This window comes from Vicugna pacos, chromosome 7, assembly GCF_048564905.1.
Source record: "Vicugna pacos chromosome 7, VicPac4, whole genome shotgun sequence".
Lineage (NCBI taxonomy): Eukaryota > Metazoa > Chordata > Mammalia > Artiodactyla > Camelidae > Vicugna > Vicugna pacos.
Window position 1 is genome coordinate 65,865,251 of NC_132993.1, and position 24,136 is coordinate 65,889,386.

Below are 24,136 nucleotides of genomic sequence, written 5' to 3' on the forward strand. Positions count from 1 at the left end.
GTGATGAATGAATGAATACAGATTCAAATAGCTATAGGTAATAGGAACCATAAATAGACAGACTCCCATGGTAAAATGGAGAAGAGTGGGTATAGCTCTGTATCTTCTCATAGTTCCATGATGCAATCTAGAGCACTGAACACAATGAACGATTTTATTATACAGTTTCCCCTACCAAACTGCTAGTAGGACACATAATACAAATTCTGAGTTCACCTTTGCAAAAGAAAACCCTATTTTCATGATGAATATAATGATGGATTCCTAAAGAAGCTCCACTTTTAAAAACAGGATATGATCATTTCCATCAAGAAAAGACAACTAAGGAAATATCCAAATCAAAGTTGAGTAACAAATTAGGGACACAAGCAGTGTCTCTGACCCCTGTCCTGTGAAGTAGTCTTGGAGGCAGTGGGAAGTACGTACATTCCTCTGTGACATAGCTAGAATTAATCTGCTTCAGCACAAAATTTCATTGAGGTCTCCTATTTTATCTTAAAAATTCATTTTTTAAATATTCTGAGGTATGTTCATTTTTTTACCATAAAAATGATGTTTTCATCACTTATCACTATGTAAAATTCAAAGGCCAACATCTTTATCTTTAGCATCCAATACCCTGTGGAATATGTCAGCCCATTTGAGAAACCAGGGACATTTGGTAAAGACTCTCCTTTAGAAGCCCAAACATTTAGAAGCAAATTACTAATACATTAAGTGAAATATAATACAGACCCCCAAATGAGCATAATGACATGGAGACAATTTTGTGTAAGATATGGCATTTGTGCACCTGTCAAACATCTTAATAAACATCCTGAACAGCCACAAACATATAAAGGTGAACAAATACTAAAGCTAGTTTTGATAGATATCGTTCATGCTCAGGAGAATTTCTGCTTCTCTTAGACAACATGGGAGGATTAAAATTCCCCAAGTCCCTAAATCTGGCATGGCCAAGTAATTTGCTGGGTCAATAAAATATTACTGGAATCTACCTGTGTCCATTCCCGGTAAAAGCACTTAACAGTTAATATACAATTTCCCATGTGCTCTCTTCCCTGCCACTTGCTTAATAAGGCTATACATTCCACAGAGTGCAGCTTCAAGCTGGTGGCACCATCTTCAGCCTGGAATGCTGAGTTGTCAGAGACAACTGTTTGGCAAAGTCACTCAGAAACATGGTGGACTCCAAAGAAAAAGTAAGCCTTTTGGAGTTAAGTCACTGAGATGTTATTACTGCAGCACAACATAGCCTGTTCTGGCTGTTAGGGTACCAGATGTTAAACTCAAGTTCAAACAGACCAAGCTCCATAAACACTACAGAGCCCTACCTTACTTCTGTTTTATTAGTCCAGAGCTATAAAAACAACAATTTGTAAGCAAATGGTTATCTGTATGCTCTGTCCAACAGCTTTAGCTAAATTGGCTCATAAACTGCCTTTTTAAAAACAATTCTGTCAAACTGGGCATTTAGAAGTGTGTGAACAAGCAGTCAGCTGACACTTTTCTTTTAAAAACCACTTCAATTGGATGTAAAGGGGAAAACCTATAGCACACTACAAAGTTGTCAACTGGCACAGATGATATAAGTGAATATACTATATTAAATACTCATTTCTACTTAACTACTGGCAAATTCATATCACAAAGCAAATACAAACCACCAAAAAAAATCACAGTAAATTTAATTAAACAGCTTTTCAAAATTTAACAATTTTGAAAGTTACATGAACTTATTACTCTTGGGCTACCCCATGCATGGATGTTAGCAGTATCCTTGGCCTCTACACTAGATACCAGTTGCACCTTCCCAGATGTGACAACCAAAAAAAGCTGTCTTCAAATGTTTCCAAATGTCTCCTAACAGACAAAATCATCCCCAGTTGAGAACCACTAACCTACTACAATGTTCCACAAAAGATAATAATGTGAATTCCATCCTACAGCTCCTTTGCTGCCTTACCAAAGTGACCTACAATAGCACAGAAAGGTGATATAGCAGAATTGTACTTTATTATGACATAAAGAAAACACCTATTAATCGTCAAAAATTAGGAAATAAAAATTTGCAAAACTAACACAGTAATGATTTGTAATCCCATCTTGGCATGTTTATTGACAGGTCTCCCTGGATTCACTAACTCAACAGTAACCTAGTGACTGCCTTGTGCTGGGCACTGTCTTAGATGTCAGACATAGAGTGTTGAGACAGACAGATTCCAGTCCTTCTGGAGCTTATAGCTTCATGGGAGAAACAGACTAAGTGCCTTAAATACCAACAGCAAAGATGAAAGGAATCACGAGGAAAAGCACAGGCTCCTGTGACAATTTAGCCTTGGCTTAAGGTGTTGTCTCAGGGAAGCATCTTTGAAGAACAGCACCTGTGTTGAGAATAGAAGTGCAGTACCAATGGCTAGCACTCAAACAGTGCTTGCTACCTGCCAGGCACTTTTCTAAGACCCCATGTAGAATAACTCATTTAATCCTCTGTACAACCCTATGAGATAAATGCAGTTATCATCCCTGTTTTTAAGACAGAACACAGGTTCAGAGATTAAGCGCCTTCCCCCAGACCACAAAGTTGTATGTGGAAGACACAGAACTTGAACCTGGTTTGTGTCCTTTATGACTAGGACAAGGACGATTAGTCCTCTGCCACCTCCAAAGCGAGCCCTGCAGAGCAGGGAAAGAGGGGTCTGGCAGAAGAGGCTGTGGTGCGCTGTTTTCCCAGACAAGGAAGAGTGACCAAAGGGAGAACACGGAACTCCACCTCATTATATATTTATGGTAGTTTCCTAGCTCAGTGAAGCCTCCTTAAATCCTTTCTTGGGAAAAGATGGGGTACAAATTCTTTATAAATTAATTAATTGAGGGGAGGGTACAGCTCAGTGGTAGAGTGCGTGCTTAGCATGCACAAGGTTCTGGGTTCAATCCCCAGTAACTCCATTAAAATAAACAAATAAATAAACAGATAAATAAACCTAATTACCTCCCCCCAAAAAAATAATAATTATTAATTAATTAATTAGGATGAGAATTAAGCAAAAAAACTGAACTGAAAAACTGACACTGTAAAGAGAGGTGGGGGAAGGTATAGCTCAGTGCTAGAATGTATGCTTAGCATGCACAAGGTCTTGGGTTCAATCCCGAGTACCTCCACTAGAAAAAATAAATAAGTAAGTAAGCCTAATTACCTCCCCCATCACCAATTAAAAAATAAAATGGAGAAAGGCATTTAAAAAAAGGAAAGAGAGGTAGAATTCCAAAAGGCTGAATTCACAACAACTCAAATACATTGTGCTGATTAGTCAGGAGGTCTGACAGAATTTCTAGGCTAACAAACTACGATGTTCTGAGCTGAAGTGGATGCTCTCACTCTGTTCCTGTAAGTTGTGTGTTTGCAATCAGCTGAAATGAAATCTCACTAAATGATTTCCAATAACTTAAAAGCTCTACATCACACACTAATGATGGTGATGACACAGTTAACCTCATAAATTTAAGAACACTCATTATAATAATGATTTCAATACTACCAAATATGTTCTTTTTAATTGCTGTTCTTATTTGAGATTCTAAACATTAATAAAGAGAATTTTAAAAGTAACTATCTTGCTTTTTAACTCACTTTCTATAAGGATGATACTTCTGTTCAGAATTTAGAATAGATAATAATTATCTGTTGGTTAGAATACTAGACTAATCAAACTATGTTTATGTATTTGATCTGCATGTCATTTTGCTCTGTCAACATAGTTGCTCTGGGCATCTCACATGATCTACTATCAGATTTGGAAAATAACTCAAATGCATTGGGGACCACAAATTTAATTTTCACATTTGAAGCACCTTATAGACACCAAAATCTCACGGAATGAGTTGCTGTGACTAATTGCATTTTCTGGATAATTGAGACTTATCTAGAAAGGACTAAAGTTGAAAACATTTAAGAAATATACTGGGAGATGTTCTTGCCTTGGTAAATAAATAACACTTTAATCTTTGTGTGTGGATGGATGATACATAGTGCGATCACGTGGAAATTGAAAATAATTTTGTAGTATTGCAAATGGAAGTGACAGAAGGAACACAAGATTGTATTGAATGTGTCCTCATCTAAGAATAGAGCCCAACAATTGCTTTTGAAAAAAAATACTAATGTTGTTTCATTCTATTATCAACTGTCCCATTACGAAAAAGTAAATTGCTAAAGAAAATGGGCTTGATTTTTGTTAGTGTTATTGCATGAGGAATAACTGAGAGGGAGAAAAAGAATCTGTTGGCTATTTTAGTTCCCCTATTTGTATTTCCTCCTAACAAGGAAAAATAATCTTCCTTTTCTGTTACTATTAACAAATGTAATTCTGTTACTTTGAAAATCACACAGCAGTGTCTACTATAATTTTGACACTGCTTAAGTGTTTTGTTGCTTATTTATCAGTCAATTAAGAAGCAGCAACATACTGGATTTAAAAATGGTGTGAGTACATGTGCAGTTGTTTTTTAAACTATCTCATGTGTGTTGCCTCAATTCAAGACTTACTGGGAACTTTGGATACAATTCTCTCTTGCTTTTACCCTTCTGAGTATTTTTTTTCTTTTTAAGGAAGAGGTATTAAATAATTTTGTTGAGATGAACAAAACATGTTAGATCTCTTTTCAAAGTGCGTGTTGTTTCCATTTCCTACCTGCATCTTACAGAAGTGACTATAACTCAAAGAGCAATGGCATATTTACAATTACACCCTTAATTTATGAAGTAGACTGCAGGCACTTTTATACTTTTTAGTCCAGCGAGTCTCAAAGTCTAGCCCCAGAGCAGTAGCATCAGCACCACCTGAGAATTTGTTAGAGATACACATTCTGAGGCCCCACTCCAAACCTACTAATTCAGAAACTCTGGAGATGGGACCCAGCAATGGTTGATCAAGCCCTCCAGGAGATTCTGATGCACATGTAAGTTTGAGAACCACTGCTTGAGGATGAAGAATATTTTGAAAGGTAAGGGGACTGAACGCAAAGTTTTTCTTAGATTATGAGCTACTTCAAGACAGGTTCTCCCCATTTTCACCATCCCATTTCTATAGACTAACTCTCTAATGTACACTCTGAAATACCAGTACTGATCCGCCATCAATGAATGGTCAGTGATTCCATCCACTTTTTTTCTAAATTCGTAAGGAGGGGACACCAGGGTATGGTCCAGAGCACACTCTCTTATGAGCATCCCCCAAACAGCTCTGAGAGAATGTGGTCATTCTCTTTACAGGTACATTGCCCCCAACTAGCTCACTGTGGATGCCTGTGCTAGGACCAGAAGAGGATTAGTGTTGCTGCCACTGTTGCCAATTAGTGAAACTTGTCTCAAGTTTCCTAGTTTAACTAGATTTTTTTAAACATTGCAAAACCATATGTGGCTTGTTCTTAGAAAGAGATAGTAATATTTTACACTGATTCATGCAAATAAATTTGTCATTACTAGTAGAATAAAATCTTATCAATAAATCTCAATGTACTTTGATAAATAGAACCAGATTTCCTAACAAATTGAGAAAGGACATGATGCTCTTTATATAAACTGATCTGGAAGTTGAATCAGAAAAGATTTCTGACAGGTTGCCATTTCAATAAATGACAAATACTCAGTGTTATGAAGCCAACCATCTAATTGGTTTCCTTTCTTTTTTAATCAAAGCGTAGTCGATTTACAACGTTGTGCTACTTTCAGTTTCCTTCCTTAACTGCTGTCCTCTTACTGGTTGGAGAGAAGGATGGGTTGGAGAGGGAGGCAAAAAGGCAGAATTCCAGGCACTAAGCATGAACTCAGCAAGATTCAGAAACTAGAATGAGATTTATTAATGGTGTCGGGTAAATGAGGAGGAGAGGAGATCAACCAACACACGAGGCCAGAAGCAGGCAAATACTTAGCATAAAGGACAAAGTGAGGACTTGTTGCTAAATATATAAGATTTTAAGGAAGAGAGTGTCGTGATCAATCTAGCATTAGTATATAATCACTTTGCCAACATGTGGTAAGATTCTAGGGAGGAAATACAGAAAAGCAACTGTCATCCAGAGAAAGGGGATAAGAACCAAAACTGAAGGCAATATCAGTGGAAACAAAGAGAAGAACATGTATTCAGGGGATTCACAGAAGGTAGAATAAACAGACCTTTGACTAAAGAACTCAGGAAATAACAACCATGTGCCTATATCCTTCTCTCAACAGTCCTTGCACTAAAAAAAGAGGCTTATGACTTAAAAAAAATTACAGCACTTCTGAATTACACTCACATACAAATGTATGGTTGAGAAAAAAGGGGACACCAACTCTTTGTCAAACAGTTTGAAGCCCAGTGCATACTCAACTAGAGAAACACTCCCTAAACACACACACACACACACACACACACACACACACATGCTACACTGTTAGAATATGGTCTTACAACTGAATTGGGAAAGGTGTCTGTCCAAACCACCTTACCCACGCCACAGTCTGGACATTTTCTCTCCTCCCCGGCCTCCCCCACCTCCCTCCCTAGCCAGTTCTTGAGGTGTTCTACTGGAATTGCTCTCTAAATTTTCCGCGCCCACCACACCAAGCATAGATTTTCTGACTACTTCCAGTTAAACTTTTTAAAAATGCCGGATATTTCAAAGAAAAGAGCCTTCTGTGGGCACCATTTTTAAATCCCTTTTCCTTTCAGTTGTCTCCACTCGAGGTTATGCCCTCTGTTTTTCCATCTTTTCCTCCTTTCAGTACCAGCTAGCTGTTTCAAGGTTCTGCAGGTAAGAATGCGGGCAGTTTTTCTACATTATTGCAATTTTGCTCTCTGATTTTTGAGTACTATTTGGGCAGCACTCAGGTTTGGTTGCCAAAGCATGGTTACCATGGTGACATCAATAGATAGCATTATTTTAAAAAGAAAACAGCAAATTAAAAGCCTGCTTGAAATGAAATACTGAGCAAAATAGGTAGAACTCAGTCAAGAGTCAGATTACTACTGAATTATTGCCCTCTCCTGGGCACATGATACGTCTTAAAAAGCAGCTATTCTCCAGGGGAACATTAACGATAAATAGTCTGCTTGTTTGTTTTTGACTTACAAAGTATTTTTTAGCAGGGAAAGTTTCTGATTTTTCAGGGGTCAGCCTTCAGTGAGGAAGCAATTGTGGCCGTTTCCCCAAAATATTGTGGCCTACCTCTCTGAGCATCCCATTGAGGTCAGGGTGGAATTTTGCAGTCCTCAAACCTCTTGGAGAAATTTGTCCAGCTTTTCACTATTTTACCTACTCTCCCAAGAACTCGTGTACAGAAATCCCACTACAGTGAAACCTCAACGAGAGAAAGTAAAAATAATGAGCACATCAGTCCCTGGCAGCTGATACTAATAGCTGAGCTTATGCAAAACTAATTTCTTAAGTTGAAACTGGTTTATTGTGTGAGTTATGGCATTATATAATGTAATATTTAGCTGTCCCATTGAATAAGAATTGTTCCTATTCTTGGCAAGTAAAGAAGTTCTATATTAAATTATGCAATTTCCATGCCTTTCAATTTCTCGCATGCCAATGTTCTAGAAAGTCTGATTTGAAACATAAATAAGAGAGTGTTACATTTTTGTACAAGTAGATATTCAGTGGTGGTCTAAACTCATTTTTCCCCCTTTAAAGTATGCCTTTTAAATGCACACGTGAGAGCTCCTGCATTTTCATAACATCTGAATTCTGAAGTTTTGAGCAGCAATCAAAGCTGCAGGAGCTGACCTACTGCAATTTTACTGCCGTGGCAAAATCAGCCCCTTTATTCTAAGCTACACATTTTCAAAGACAGTCTCAGCAGTGTGCTTTTTTTATGACTACGGTTTATGCAACTTTTCCTTAGGACCTTAGCTCATCCATACATCTGAGATGCCTAAATGCAGTGAGCTATCAAGGAATAGCATTATTTTTCTTTTCCATCACTAAAGTAGGAGGATAGAACAGAGTACGAGGAATAAATTGGGGTCACAGACCTGCTGGGTATGTATCCTCTATGAAATCCATTCAGATTTTATGAAAATGTAGGAGCTGTCACTTGCAAATTTAAAGGTATGTACATTCAAAAGGAGGGGACAGAGTTCAAATCGTTGCAGAACTAGGGTTCTCTGTGAATGAAGGTCAAGTGTCCTAATGGATGCTGCAGGCCAGAAACCTACACGGGGCCACAGGTGAAATTAATCTTGAGCAACTTCTAAGCAAGACCTCCCAAGGGCATGACTCAAACAAGGAATACCAAACTACAGGCATTCTTTTACTCCCTGTGGGAAAATTGGAGTCTTATAAATTCACTGAAACATCCAATGAGAATGCAACTGGGATTTTCCTACTTGCAGAAAAATCAAAGATGGCTATGGAGAGGGGATGAGGAGGGGGCTTCTTAATCAAAGGTTACAGGACTGGATAAGACTATCCAGGTCAGAGAGAAAGATTTCTTTTTGTTTTTTAAAAAAAAAATGTCATCCTTTGAATAATTATGTATTATCTATGTGCCTATGGTGCCTGGAGCTATAAAACCAATGCATACCAACATAATTTCTTTGTATTCTAGGAGACTTCAGTATTTCTATTTTTGTCCTTAACTGAGCTTTTAGTTAGAAGCATCAGTATGAGTAGAACCCCAGAAATATGAGCATAATCCCACTCTCTGCGGGTCCAAAGAACAAAGAAGTGTAAGGATAAACTTGCTTTAGCTCCTAACACCAAAAGCTCCTCACCTCCCACATGCAGACCATGAAGTCAAAGATCCATTTGACTCAGTAGCGTGTGAGCTGAGTTTCCACTAAAGCAAGTAACTCAACGTGTCATAATTTTCAAGGCAGCTTATAAAATCCAATTTCATCTCTCAGCAATGTGTAGTTGATAATGCTTGTCACCTAGATGGCCTGTAGATGTGTTTTAAGGATTAAAAAAAAAAAGACACTGAATTTAATTTACAACTTTCTCTAAAAACAAGAAAGCACCTTCTGAAGTTAATAGAAAATAAAACGTTGAAAACTAGTACACTTTTTCAGATACAGATAAACATTCATCACATTAGCAAACCAAAGGAATTATTTCTCTATTTCAGTTGAAAAATCTGCCTTGGCCTCATATATGTAGTACATACATAACCAGGTAGAATTTTTGAGAGAATAATTCAAATAACTCCTCCAGTTATCTATCTTTTATTGTTCATTTTCCCTAAAGGCTGAGAAGAACTTTAAAAATACTATAGTTCCCTTTTAACTATTCATGGAAAAAATGTTAGCAATGTGAGAATCTGTTTTACTTTGAGACTTTTCATTGCCATGATTAGAGAAATTAATAGAGTAATTTGCCAATTACTCTCCTGCTCTATTTGTATTTATGTTCTTTTGCTTATTATTTTAAACCAAAATATTTTATCACCCATCCTACTTGATAAAAGGGGTAAAAGACAGAGTTTACCTTAACATGGTGATTTGTATTTCTTTAAGAAATGACAGTGTCAAATTCCCACATGGATTGGGAAACCAAAAAACTAGTTGAGTTAGTTTTCAGTTACATGACTGGACTGTTGTGTAGAAAGTTTTGAATTCCCACACATTTTAATAAAACTACTGATAATTAGACTTCTAAGCACATATTAAGATGCTAGGACAAAAGCTTGTGGGTTATCTATATAAAAGCTACTTCCCCTGAAGGAAGGTAATTCAGAATTAACTGTAAATAACTATGTATTAATTGAGCATATATTCTGCAAGATATTATAACACACCAAATGCTAAAGTTTACTTCTAATTCAAAAACCATTCTGGATGAGAGAAACCTCTGCACGTATATAAAACTGAATAGGTTATGCTGATATCAGTCCCATGACCTTTCTTCAACTAGAAGACTTGCACATTTCATAAAACTATCTCACTTTAAATACTGTGATGCTCTTGATAAATCATGCTGTTATGTGAAATGAAAAGACTGTACACAAAAAAAGTTGTTTTTTAACATTACAAAATTAAGATTTTTATTCCATATTTGCAGTAGCAGGTATGTACGTGTTTGCATCCAAGAACAAAAACTGAGCAGAAGAAATAAATTTTCAGAATTGACAAATTAAGCAATACATCTGTCCAGACATGAAAACAAATTGTTGAAAACAGTGTTATTTATTTACTACAAAACTGCATGACTCATTTTGTAATGCCTATGCTCAGGAAGGAAAGGGAAGAAGGGATGTACTAATTATAGATGAGAAATGACTTGATATTTCCTGGGTGTTAGAATGAAGACGAAGTTTTGAAAGGTTTTCCTGAGGGGCTGCTTTATGGTTCAGATGAATATATGTTTCTTCATATTTTTAAATTTTAAAGACTTCTAATAAAGATGAAAGAAATATATTATAAATTTTGGAATACACAAACACACACACACACACATACATACATATCTATTACTCATATTCAGTCATTCTCAACATCCAAAGAGCCAACCTCTGGGTTTCTGTAAGAAAAATGGATGGCCCCCATTTATTCATGTGCCTATGGTAATCTGATGATTCTATTCCTCCCTTATGTTCTAGATGGTAGCCTGCACCTTGTTAGTGTTAATATTTCACTCAAAACAACCTGAATAACACAAGGCAGTAATATTGCTGTGTAAAATTATGATTACCTCTGAAAAAAGCGATGGCAAAAAAAAAAAAAACCCTCACATTTGAGAATTACATTATACCAAAAGACTACTTCCAACCATTGTACCAATATTGACCTTTATCTTAAGATTGTGCCATTAAAAAAACAATAAACCTATTTATATACCTGTTACTTCCAAGGCTATATGAGCTATCCCAGAGTTTGTTCCATAATCTCACATTCTAGGTATTCATAGGAGAACTGTGGAAACCTAACATCTTCAAATCCTAACCAATTCCCTTCTTCCTCCTTCTAGCTGAATAAAAAAATGATAATTTTATCTCTTTCCTTATGGTCTTACCTCAGATTTCAGGAAGCTTATTATAAATATAGTGTCAGGTGTTTCCAACAAAGAACAAGGGCAATTGGCAAAGAAAAAAATAGTCATTCTGAGTCATGATGAATACTACAGATTGCCCCCTACATCCCTGAAAGTAATTCCCTAATAAAGTAGATTATAACATACAGGGTCCAACACTCCACATTTTTTGCTGAAATGGTTGTTTTGTGATATGTAAAGGCTAAGATAATCCCAACATAATGTACAAGATTGAGTTCTCTTCCTTTTTCTGCCCTCACACCAGCCCACTACCTGAACAATTGACTCATCACCAACCCCCACAGCTCACAAAGAAAAGGACCCCAGGGAAAGAGTAAGCTAATCACAGACCAGGTGTGCAGGTAGTGTGATGCCTTCTTTGTCTTTCTCTGCTCCTCTTCCCCATGAACGCCTGAGAGCAGAGACCACACCCTCCTCTGTTATGTAACTGTGCAGTATGGAGCACAGGACCTGGCCTGTAATAGGCATAAAATAACTGCAACTGGAATGAGCAAATTTAAGCCACAATTTAGAGTAGAATCTGCTGAGGTCTATGGAGTATCTTTCTCTAATTTTCAAAACCTAAATACACAAGGATTGTTTCCATCATGTGCAACTTGCCAAACCTCATTGGCCCAGGCAAGAATTGGAACTTCTGCTTCGCCCCAAGGGCTCCCTGCGTCAGGTCCACGGAGCCACTGACCATCGCTTTCCCAAGGGAGGTGGGGAGAGAGAAGCCAGGGTTTAGGCCGGTTTAGCGGTGCAGTGTGGAAAGGAGCAGGACAGACCTGCAGCCCCACACAGCCGCCCACTGATGTAGAATCAGTGAGGCCTGCAGAAAAGGCTCCTGTCAGGGACAGGCTCCCCCACCCTGAGACGTGCCAGAAAACTGCCTCTTGGAGGCTGAGCATAGAAGAAAGCCCAGATTTCCCTGTTTCTTCACTCTCCTGGGCATGGAGAATAGGCTGTGAGTTTAATATGGGCAGTTAGATCTGCTGCTGTTTCTGCGTAAGAATCAAGTGTCAGTTTCTCCACTTATTTCCAGGTAAATGTTTCTGTGAGTACCTGGAAACGTAAGAAAGTACCAGAACTCTACTGAGCAGCTCTGTCAGGGTGGTGTGCTTAAGTGTGTCCCTAAACTTCCTGTCAGATTCGTGGCCTCCCTCCTTCCCACAAGACATTCATTCTGTCAGCCAGAAATAGAGAATTAGGCACATTCTTTTACTTAAAGAGCAAGGAATAAAAGCTGATAGGTTGCCTGATAACTGCTTCAGAGTCTAGCGATTCCCATGATGCGGATTGTTCAACTTGAATAAACCAATCTAACATGTATTAGTACCTCATCAAGCTCCAAATCTGCCATTTACGGGGTACTTATGGTGTGTCAAGCCCTGTGCCAAGCACTTTACCTCAATTTGCATTTACAACGCTTTACAACGACCTAATGAGGTAGGCGCCCTTGTTATCTCCAGACCACAAACCAAAGCTCAGAGAGTGTACATACCTTACCCAAGGGCACACAGCAAGGGAGGGAGCGAGGATTCAAACCCACACCATCCGGCGTTCTGAGTCTGGACCATCACCGCTGTTCCCAGGCTGCTCTCTGAGGGCCTCACACACCCCCACCAAAAAGAAAAAGTCTGCTTCTAAAACACTGAAAGGCCAATCTCCTCAAAACACTTCCTTTTCAAAAAGCGGTAGCACATCATGCTCTTACATTTAAGCAATTATTTGAAGACAGGGGTTCGGCGTTTATGCTGAGAGCATAATTAGTAACTTGGTGAACTCGTCCGGCGCGCCCGACCGCTCGGTGCGCGCGCAAATCACCGGGACTTGGTGAGCGCTCCCTCCGCCCGGCGGTGCACAAACCAGCCCGTGTCCGCGGTGTTCCTCCGCCATCTAGAGGCTCCGCTCTGAAGTGATGCCATGTCCCCGGAAGGTGAGACTGATGAGTTCCGAAATGCATCCTTGTGCCCCTGTTCAAATGACTCCTTGGTGACGCTTCAGTCTCCTTTTCTCCTCCTTTAAAAACATAGTTGCTTTCTTCGTCAATTTTCAAACTTAATGCTAATGAAGGCCAATTGTATTGAATAAAATATGGTGATTTTTTATGATAATAAATTTGAGAACAGAAATCATGAGAAAAATCGATCATTAAAGAGCTCTATTGTTGGCATTTTATGAATATATACACTACATTCTATACACAGTGGTCAGTTACCAGATTCTGTGAGAAGTGATTTGTCCCTCTTTGAATTTATCCAATATTTGAATGTTCATCATTTAAGTTGCTCGATGTTTTCAAATATTAATAAGAAATAAATAGTTCTCAAATACCAATACGAAATAAAGAAAAACAGCAAGACCTAACTTACTAATCTTCCCCCTACATGAAAAATTCAGAGGAAAAATTACTAGCATAAATTTTATCTAATCATTTATAATAATGATGATAATAATAAAACAACTGACATTTATTGAGTCCTACTGTGTTTAGATAGTTTTGTATGTTTATATATTATTCTAGCCTTATAACGATTTGAAAGTTATTAGTATCATTTCAGAAGAAAAGAAACTTGAAGTTCAGATAAATGATAAAACTGATAAATTACAACTAATAACTGATGAAACTGGCATTTAAAACAAGACTCCAGAAATCCAATATTTTTCCACTAAATCATATTAACTTGAAAATAATAGAGATACTAATTATTTATCTAGCATGGCAAGTGATAAGTTAATACCATTAACCTAAATATTTTGCATTCAAGAGAACCAATGAAATTATTTAACTTGTTTTAAATTGGAATGAAAATCACTGAAATAGGATAAATGTTAAAACTGAGTGTCCAACTTAACCTATTGCTGTGGCAGATGAAATTGTTTAACCTGAAGAATCCCCCAGGGTAAATGTAATAGAGACCAGAGAGGCATATGAAGAGAGCAGAAGTGAGGGGGACTTGATAAAATGATACTGTGGGATCTTTTTAAGCATCTTTCCAAAATAAATGTACTGTTTCCAGGTTCATAGGCAGGTAGCCTGGTTCTAAATGAAGAGTTAGATTACAATATCTTCTGTTCCAGCGGGACTGGATCCTTCGATAGTGAGGGGTGAGATGGCTCTAAAGACCACAGGCCAACATCACAGTGTCTATTTCTAATACCCATGCTCTGAGCACTCTGGCTTCTCCGAAAGCTGTCTATTGCTAAAGATTTTTGCTGAGATTTATATTTTGTGACATTTTATTCACTTAGAAATAATTCAACAAAAAATATGTCATAAATGTTGAATATGAAATGCCCTGGGAGATTTTTCAGTACAAATGTTTACATACAATGACAAGTTCTAATGTATTCCTGGGGAAAATATACGTCCTGCTACCTCCAGACAGAAAAAGAATAACTATGACTACTCGGAGGGGTATCCACAAATGGGAGGGGGCACAATTATTTTTCTTAGTATATAAATGTGCATTCTTGGGTATTTTTTAAAGTGTAGAAGTAGCATATGGGCATTATGATCTTAGAATGTTAAAACTAGAAGGGATGTAAATATCATCTATTCTAGTCAACATTACATTTTTTCATAGATGAGAAAGCTGAGGCCCAGAGAGATGAAAGAACTTGCCCAATACTCACAGTAAGATAAGGGCAAACCCAAGAATAGAACTTGGTGTCCGCCTGCCAGTCTTGATCTTTTGTGCTGTCCATGCATAGTCTTTTCTACTCATACACAATGTAGGTAAGCTTGATGACTACCCAAATATCTGTCTTTGCTGGGCTATAATACATGATAGGTGCCTATAACCGTGCCTGCCACATAGCATACACTCAAGGAATCTTAGCTGAATGTCGAATGCCTACATGAATGCATTCACCTGCTGGCATCTGCAATTGTATACAAGAGAATGCAATGGAAAGATGATAACATAACCAGAGGACAATCTTTGACAAGTAAAGCTTGCATTTTTTTTCATATGATGAAAATGGAGGGATAATTTCAGATTTGCCATGATGAAAAAGCAGCAGCCTTTAAGTCGTAATTCCAGAGCATTTACACAAGAAAGAGAAAGTGTTTATCATCACAAATTAAGACAAGTGATTTAATTTAACTGGTAGTTTTAGAACATACAAATTGTCAGAAGAAAATACAAATTAGTAGTTATGAAATTCAGTAATTTGATAGACAAATATTGGATTTACTCTAAGAGAAATAGAAGAGAACAATTAAGCACATTCTCTGAGCTGTGTCAACTCTGACATCCAGACACAGTCAGTGGAAGCTTGAGGGGCCTACCTTCTAAACAGCCCCCATTTGACCTCATTACTGCAGAAAATTCTGAGAGTTCAAGGGGTACAATATAACAGGGACTCAAAAGGCCCAGTCAAGATTGAGCCATAGATCTCAGCCTCATTCATAAAGAGAAATGTGAATTAAAACTATTCCATTTTCGTCTATAGCATTGTTAGAATTTAAAATTGTGTTAATACTCTGTTGGCCAGGCTGTGGGGAAGTGGGCATGCTCACATGTTGCTGTTAGGATGATCCCTATAGAAGACAACTTTCCAATTTCTATCAAAATTAGAACTGTATATACCCCCTGGACTTGGAAATTTTCACTTTGTGAATTTATAGTACTTGCACTTGTGCCAAACATAAGGGTTAATGCTGATATGCCAGTGAAGCAAGGAGCCAACACAAGTGTCCATCCATAAGGGAATGGATAAATAAATTATTGCACATTCATACAGTGAGTGGTATTTACAGCTATAAGAAAGAGTAAGCAAGCTCCTTGTGCACTACTATGGAAAGATCTGCAAGAAAAAGTGCTAAGTGGAAAAATCCATGTGTTGCACATCAGGTATATCTTCTCTTTTATGTAAGAAAGAGAAAAAAAGAAGATCCTAGTATGGGCTTGTATATATATTTATACACATATTTTTTTTTCCAATCTGGAAGGATACATAAGGAACTGACAACAGCGGTTAACCAAGGCTGGAGAAAGAAAGGAAATGGGGCAGATGGGGGACAACAGTGAAATGCAAGATTTTCATGGTTTCCTTTAAGGGTTGAAAAATTTGAATTGTCTTTTGCTTTGAGAAAGGGAGGTAGTGGTGAAGATGATGGGAGACAATAAACTGCATGACCTAACATGCTTAACAGAAAACTTGTGAGAGTGCTTGCGCTTGCTGTGGGGCCGCTCTGCTGGGAGTTCTGGGCAGGTGAGCAGCTGGAGGAGTAAATGGGCGCCCTGAAGGGCCAGAGCAGTCAGTCCCAGGGGAAGCCAGAGCACCACATGTACTGCTGACCCAAGATCCACAGGAGCGAGGAAGATAACTGGGCTTTTGTGATTCGGGGATATTCTGACTTCTAAAACACATTTTGATGCAGAATCTGGTTCTGGCTGAGTTTAAACTCAAAGATCTTGAAACTGCCTTTTCGCATGGACAACATACCTGCTATAGATGGACAACGTGGTAAGGGAGGAGGCTTATCAACGGGTATAAAAACTCAAGCAAAGTGGGTGTCCTCCCAAGAACCCATGCTCGCACTCTCTCATACATACATGCATACAAGTCTAATGGTAGGGCCAACTGTCATAAATCCCAAAGCCAAGTGTATTGTGAATCCATTTTTATTTAACTCTAGAGAAAAATAAATCAGCTTAACAAAAACATGAAAGGAAAAACCAAAGTGAAGAGTTGTTGACAGGAGAATATTAACAATACTGATACTCTCAATCCTATACTTGGATAACATAAATAAGGAAATCACGTGGACAGAAGGGTGAAAATATGATTCTCCATGGCCACATCACTGAGAAAGGCCTAATTTTATCCCCATGGTCTCTGGCATAGTTAGGCATACCTAGAGATTTCCCAAAGCTGCTGACAACTTGTTTCTCTCTAAATATAAATGTTATTTTCTTTTGTGAAATGAAGTCAATATGAGAATTACATAATTTACACTTCAGTTATTTTAACCGTAATTTTAAAAACATGCCATTGGATTCTGGGGCTTGAAAAACAGAAAGGCCTTGTAATCCCTACTCCTCTAACTGTCTTTCTAAATCATAGCACTAGAAAATTCACAAGAAGACATTTTTTCTGGCCACTGTCCGCCAGATATATGATATAGTATCTTTTTTTTTTCAACCTTCCTAGCAAAGATTATTGATCTTTCAAATATTTTCCATAGGTATGTTTTGCTTTTAAATTGTAATACTGAATGTACCACGAAACCCAGGAAAGTCTTTAGTGCATGGGTTTTCCACTAGGGGTAATTTGCCCCTTCCCCTCACCCCGGGACACTGGCTGTGTCTGGAGACATTTCTGGTCACAGCTGGGGAAGGAGGGAGGTTGGTGATGCTACCAACACCTACTGGGTAGAGTCCATGGATGCTACTAAGCATCCTACAATGCACAGGACAGCCCTGACAACAAAAATTATCCAGCCCCAAATGTCAGTAGTGCTAAGGTTGAGATACACTGATCCTGTGTTATAAGAGGGATAATGGTATTTACATTTCTCAGATTAAATCAGGAACTTTAGCTAGAGCATATGCACGAAGGATGCTTGTTATCTTATTCATCCCTAAGGTTAACTGCTGTTTAAGTATATCTTGACTCCAATACTTTAGAAAGTGAAAATGCAGTTGCATTTTTTTAATGGGCTTGAGTTGAATGGGTTTTGCATTTTATACTGGGAATCACTTTCATTTGTTCACAATTCTGAGTCAAAGCACAGTGATACCCTTGGGGACAAAAGGAGAAAATAAATATGTTCAAATTTCTACTATTTTCTTCTCTGCTACAATTCACAACCAGAATTGTCTTTTACTGTGATTACGTAGATCTGTTTCATTTTACAATCTGATGTATTATAACAGATCATGCCCCAAACATTAACCAGGTCTATACTACCAAAGCATAATTAAATGTCAGTCCTTTACACTGACTGTGATTCTCAGAGTGATGATCAGAAACAAAGCCCTAAGAGACATGTTTTCATATCGCCATTGAAGCCAAGCAGTAGAACTGTTAAACAAACTAACCATTTTGGACTTACTCAAGCTCTCTGTCTCATTATAGACAGAATTTTCCAATTCATTTGAACCATCCTCTAAACATTACAGCACCTTTTCAAATAATTTCTCCTGCCAAAAAAGCTTGACTTTTTAATCTAGGTATGTGGAGATAAAAAGTAAACAAACCAGTGACATGAGAATCCACTGACCTCTACTGAACTTGCTACACTGGGGAATCTGGAATTTATTAAATGAAGCCAGAAGGACATAATAAACATGAGAAAACCCAGAACTTTAGACTTAACTGTTCCGGAGCAATACCTTTGGTCAAAGAGTACATGTTAGTAGTAACACTTCATTATTTTCCAGAAAGAAGAGTAAGTAAAAGTTTGCTCAAAACCTGCAGTTTTTTAGCAAAGTAATTAAGAGATGAGTGTAAAAGTGGACTTTCACAATAATGTGGAGACACTGTATTTCAACTTAAATTTAAATATGCTGTTGAATTTGCATTAAGGTTCATGAATATAAATCATTTACAAAGTGATTTAAAATATATCTGTGCACATGTGTGTGCTCAAAACAACTTCTTTCCCTTTGGATTTGGCATGTCATGTAAAACACTTCACATGCCCATGGGGAAAGAAGCTTACTTACAGAGTTGCCTTTTTTTTTTTTTCTAAATTGGTAGTGATACCACAGACTGGTTCTTTTCCATGACTTCCTCACCTTTTAAAAATAGGTCCTGAAAGTCAAAGCAGGTAAAGTTCAAAACCTAAGCTGACATCTACGCTGTGAGTCACCTTGACAATTTAAGAGTCTGACCCAGACTCCCAGAGCATCCAAGCTCTTTTAATGTCCCTCTCCCTCCAGAACAGGAATTCCCATCCCTGTCACTGATTGGTCTTATTTTTATTATCCATAAGGATAACATTTCTTTCACTGCCTCACTCTACATCACAATCCTCATAGAGTAGGCTGCAGCTCAGAATATATGAGCTGAATTTTTTTATGCTATCAAAGAGTGAACCAGAGGAGTCCAAATGTCAATTAAAGAAACTTGAAAACAACATGATGCCTGTAGGATCCTGTATGAAGTCTTCCCTCCTCTTTTCAGGATGAATTAGACCATGCCCATCTCTTACTGATGGAAAAACAGTTTTGGAAAACAATGATATTGACTCACTTCTTTTCCAGCAAATTATGATTTACAGATCTTTTATTCAGCCCTCAAAACAACCATGTAAGTTATGTGTTGTCATTACTAGTATTATTAGTGTTATTTCTGTTGCTCAGAGGGAACTCTAGTGAATTGGCGAAAACAAGGATTTATGTTCAGAAGACCTGAGACTGCATTTTCTGTATGTCTTTTCCACATAAATTCAAGCAAACTACTCTCATCTCTCTGTCTCCATATCAATAGAGTTGTCCTAAAACAGATAATGTCGTAGACTTGCAGAGTGAATTAAACAACAAAACCTAAATGAAAATAAATACAGCACTATTTATTTCATTCTGTTTTTAAAACAAAGTTTGTTTATTTGGTTTGGATGGGTCCTTTTTTTTTTTTTTTTTTAATGAGGACATGATGAGTCAATGAAATTAGGGGATTTTCCCAAGGCCTCACGAGCCAGTATGGTAGAGCAGAAATGAAATTAACCTCTTTCGAGAAGATTCTATGGTGGACCAACCAGGCCATCCCTCTCCCCACCCCACACATTCTGAGCAGAGAAGTCATCCTCCAGCTGCTGGTAGGACTGGTGGTAGGAATGGTGGCTAGGAGCTCCCATCTATATCCCTGTCGGGAGCTATCCCACCAGGGGGAGCTCCCTCCAGTGCTGGTCACTGGCAGGTACAGAGGCCAGTTCCCCTGGCCTTACTTCCAGATAAAGCTGAAGGCCGATCCTAGCTCCAGGGGTCCCTGTTGAATCGGATGAAGTCTCAGTTGCCTTTGCATCACAGATCACCTTCTCCCTCTGCCCAGTCTTGCTTCCGTCAACCCTCACAGGTGCCGATCTCCAGAAGGCTCTCCAGTAAACATCTAGCTCACCAATCTCCATCTCAGAGTTTCCCAGGAACCAGACTTAATATAGTCTCCTGACTCCAAATTCCATGTTCTTGGCACAGCAGTACATGTGAGAGTGGGCAAAAATCTCTTCACAATAAAACTTTATCTGCTTGCCAAGTTATCAGCAAATCTTTTGAGAATGTAAAACAGAACCTGTAATTTTAGATAGTTGTGGGGCAGCTTCAAAATCAGAAAGAACAGGGCCTGAAGCAAAATTAAACACCAAAAATATCCCCTGCCATTTATTTTCTTCAAGGAGGTACAAAGTGGGATAAAACTGGCCCTTGCTATCAGGACTTTGCAATCAGATTGCCCAGGATATCATCTTTCCATGGAGAAAGAGAGCAGAGACAGGGCTACTACCCAGAAGCCCCTTTTTCAAGGGTCTGTCTCCGTCAAAGTGCATCAATAAAGCATCGGTCTGCTTGCCACAGAGCAGTCACAAACCACCAGAAAGTTGTCTGTACAGCCCTTGTCTTCAGGAACCATGCACCTCACCCACATGGGTCTTCTCGGAGCTGCTGTGTTTCTGCTGTCATTACTCCACTGACTACAATTCATTGATTTGGAGAGGACATCTGAATCAAGTTGGACCAATCAAATTCTCTCCCAATAATTTGGACTTTTAAACAAAGGGGCCCAGAAACTGTTCATTTCAATAATGTGAAACTGCAAAAGAAGGACCACAAAGGGCTTCTGCGAAGACCCCTAGAGCAGCCCTGCTTCCCAAGGCCTGGATGGACCTCTTCCTTGGATACACCCTCCATTTTCCAATACACCCTCCATTTTCCAATTACATTTGTTAAAGTAACCTGTGTTGGATTCTCTCACTTGAAATCCAAAGGAACTTCATTACTCCAAGTCCTCTGTAAAGTTTTTACATAAAGCCCCAGTCATTTTAATTATGCCTTTGGCAGAGAGAGAACATCTGTCTAAACTGCCTCCCACATGGCGATGCTGATAAAAGCAAAAGGAAATTTGAAAAAAATGTCCTCCTGTCTCAATGCCATAGGACAAGACCATAAAAGCAGAATTAGAAAAAAAAATCCACAAAAGCAGCAGACAGTTCATAGGTGATATCACTTCTTTCTCAAAATCCTCTGCTAGCTTCCTATCACACTTCAAATAAAACCCAGCCTGTATATTGTCTGGACCCTACATTACCTACCTTACCTGACCGTTGGCTATCTCTGACCTCACCTGCTTCTACCCTCCCCTTCAGTTACTCCATCCATACACACTGGTCACTTTGTTCTCCTTAACACAATCCTACCTCAGGACTTTTGCACTTATAGTTTCCCTATCAGGACATCTCTATGTCCTACAGATATCTGTATGACTTAAATTGTCTCTATTCCTTCAGGTCTCTGCTGAAATACCATCTCTTCAGATAGGACTTCCTTGACATCCTCTCCAGAAAAGTAGTGTCTCCCCCTCTCTCTTTATCCTCGTATTCCACTTAATTTTTCTTCATAGCACTTGTCACTCCCTAACATCACACTATAAAACTGCTGCATATCTGTTAATTATGTGTCACCCCTACTAGTCTGTAATCTCCATTATGGTCATAAATTTATTTTTGTTCACATCCATTTAGAAGTATCTGACACACAAAAAAGTTCTCAAATTATGTTTATTAGATGGATGAATAAATAATTAAAAACTAAGCACTGAGTTATTTCTATTTGGAGGCATAGTGTCAAGAGTGTATGTTCAGGATTATAGACAATCTTGCTTCAGTCCCTCATGTCTCCCGGGTTGTACAGTGACGGCAGACATATTCCCCTGGGGATATATGGAGGAGAGTGCAGGCTGAGACCCACTAAAGGAGCAACCCTCCCTTTTGATGCCATCTCAGCACAGACTTGCCGTGGGACCAAGTGATGAGTGCCTTAAGGCTTTAGGGAGGTGGAAGTCCTCTGTGAGTTAGAGACCCGGGTGGTTTTACCGGCTACAACCAGAGCCAGGCGGCCCTGAGTACCGACAAGAGCGATAGCAGGCTGGGAGGTAGGAGGGAGAGATGAGACTCGGGAGGAGGCAAAAAGGCTCTGCGACTAGCTAACTCTGCTAAATCATCTGCTCTGAAAATTGCCAAGTTTCTCCTACAGGTCTTTTCCTTCTTGCTAAATAGCTTTTCTAATAATTCTGCATACATTAACTAGGCTCATTCTCTTCTATTTTTGAAATCTAGCTGAAATTGTGTATGTCCAAATGAACTTATTTACAAAACAGAAACAGACTCACAGACATAGAGAACAAACTTATGGTTACCAGGGGAAAAGCGGTGGAAGGGATAAACTGGGAGTTCAAGATTTCCAGATATTAACTACTATATATAAAATAGATAAACAACAGGTTAATAATGTATAGCACAGGAAACTATATTCAATATTTTGTAGTGTCCTATAATGAAAAAGAATATGAAAACAAATAAATGTATATATATGTATAACTGAAACATTATACTATATACAACATTGTAAACCGACTATAATTCAACAAAAAAAGTGCAAAAAAGTAAAAAAAAAAAAAAAAAAGGAATTGCAGGGATTCCAATCCACAGTGGCTATTGAGCTGATGGTACCTGGCGACTGAATTTATTGCCATTGCCACATTAATAATTATAATAAAATAAATTTTGACAAATTAAAAAAAAACCAAAATTGAGTATTTTCCACTTTGTCTTGTTCCCTGGTCTCACTCTCCTGCAAAATAGTTTCCCTTAGGTTGGATCCAAAGGAAAAAATCAAGATTTTATATATTAAATTTTATGTCTCACCAAATAAATGTTCTTGGAGAATTGTGTAACTGTCTTCAAAGCCCATCCGTTTGCAACACAATGGACCGAAGCAGCAGGACAAGGGTGATTCTGATTTGAACAGTGATAATGAACCGGATTACAGTATGTCTCTGAACACATATGGCTGGGGGACAGCACACTCTGAGGCGTTCATGTCACATGACGGCAGTATTTTTCATGCCATTCTTACCAAACCCACTCGGCATACACGGAGGACCAGGTTACAAGGGGCTTGGATGAGAAAATGCCCTAAAGAGATGGCTTCACACCACTGCTCAAAGTCAGTTTTCTTTTATAAAGTACAACATGTAAGGATAAATATATGACATATGTGTCCTTATGTTGCCTTCATCGATAGATAAAAAGATAGATAGATAGATACATTGATTGATTCTTATTTTACTTAGTGCTTGGTATCATTCTAGTTGACAACTGAATATCAAATTCATGCTGCCAAAAGCCCCAAAATATAAAATGTACCCTTAAGAGAGTGAAAACAGATATGATCTCTTCGAGAGAAAAATATATCAAACGCCTCAAAAATAGACAAAAGTTTGATCTCCAATTTCTGGGAATTTAGACTAAGACAATAATCACAGATATGTAGAAAAGTTCAGTTACAAAGATGTTGGCATTGTGTGTGGTCATAATCATGAAATTTGGAAATAACACAAATGTCTAATGACAGGGGCTGAGTAATATGAGCCATGAACATCCATGCAAGGAGATATAATGAAGTTATCAACAGGATGCTAAAATATTTAGAGGCTTTGAAAAGTAACAACATAGTTTAAAGTTTTAAGGTGTATTCCAGTTTTTGATATACTATAATGCCATTTAGTTTTTAAAAAGTACATTTTTACTCAAAAAAATTCTGAAAGGAAACACACCAAATGTTATTGGTGGTTGTCCCTAATATTTTAATTATACATAATCTTTATTCATATCCTCTACACCCTTACTCCAAAAGGCAGCTATAATGAATGTATATCACCTTTTAATAAAAAGTGCTGTATAATTTTTACCTGTATGATAAAGAAAATGCACATCGTGTGCAGCAGAAGATTGGAAAGAAAAGCAGCTGTTCACTGGAATGACAGAGAATAATTTGTGTGTTACCTCTTAGAGATACAGTCTTATCTTGCCACCTTGAAATGATAATAAATAACAACCACTCTTACAATGAAGCAGTGTCACAGTGCCACAACGGGAAGCCAAAGTAATATT

The 24,136-nt window shown here is 38.1% G+C and overlaps 1 protein-coding gene across 7 annotated transcripts in view; it reads right to left on the reverse strand.

The window, feature by feature from the left end:
• Nucleotides 1-12,799, reverse strand: part of ZNF804B (zinc finger protein 804B) — a 775,441-nt gene extending 762,642 nt beyond the window's left edge. For 5 of the 7 annotated variants that reach the window (XM_072965052.1, XM_072965053.1, XM_072965049.1 and 2 more), the window contains exon 1: nucleotides 12,521-12,799. The gene's annotated coding sequence lies outside the window, so the exon portion shown is untranslated. Of the gene's footprint in view, nucleotides 1-8,762; nucleotides 8,918-12,520 lie in introns of those variants that run through there. The other 2 variants (XM_072965051.1, XM_072965047.1) reach the window with 1 other exon arrangement.
• Nucleotides 12,800-24,136: the final 11,337 nt, after the last annotated feature.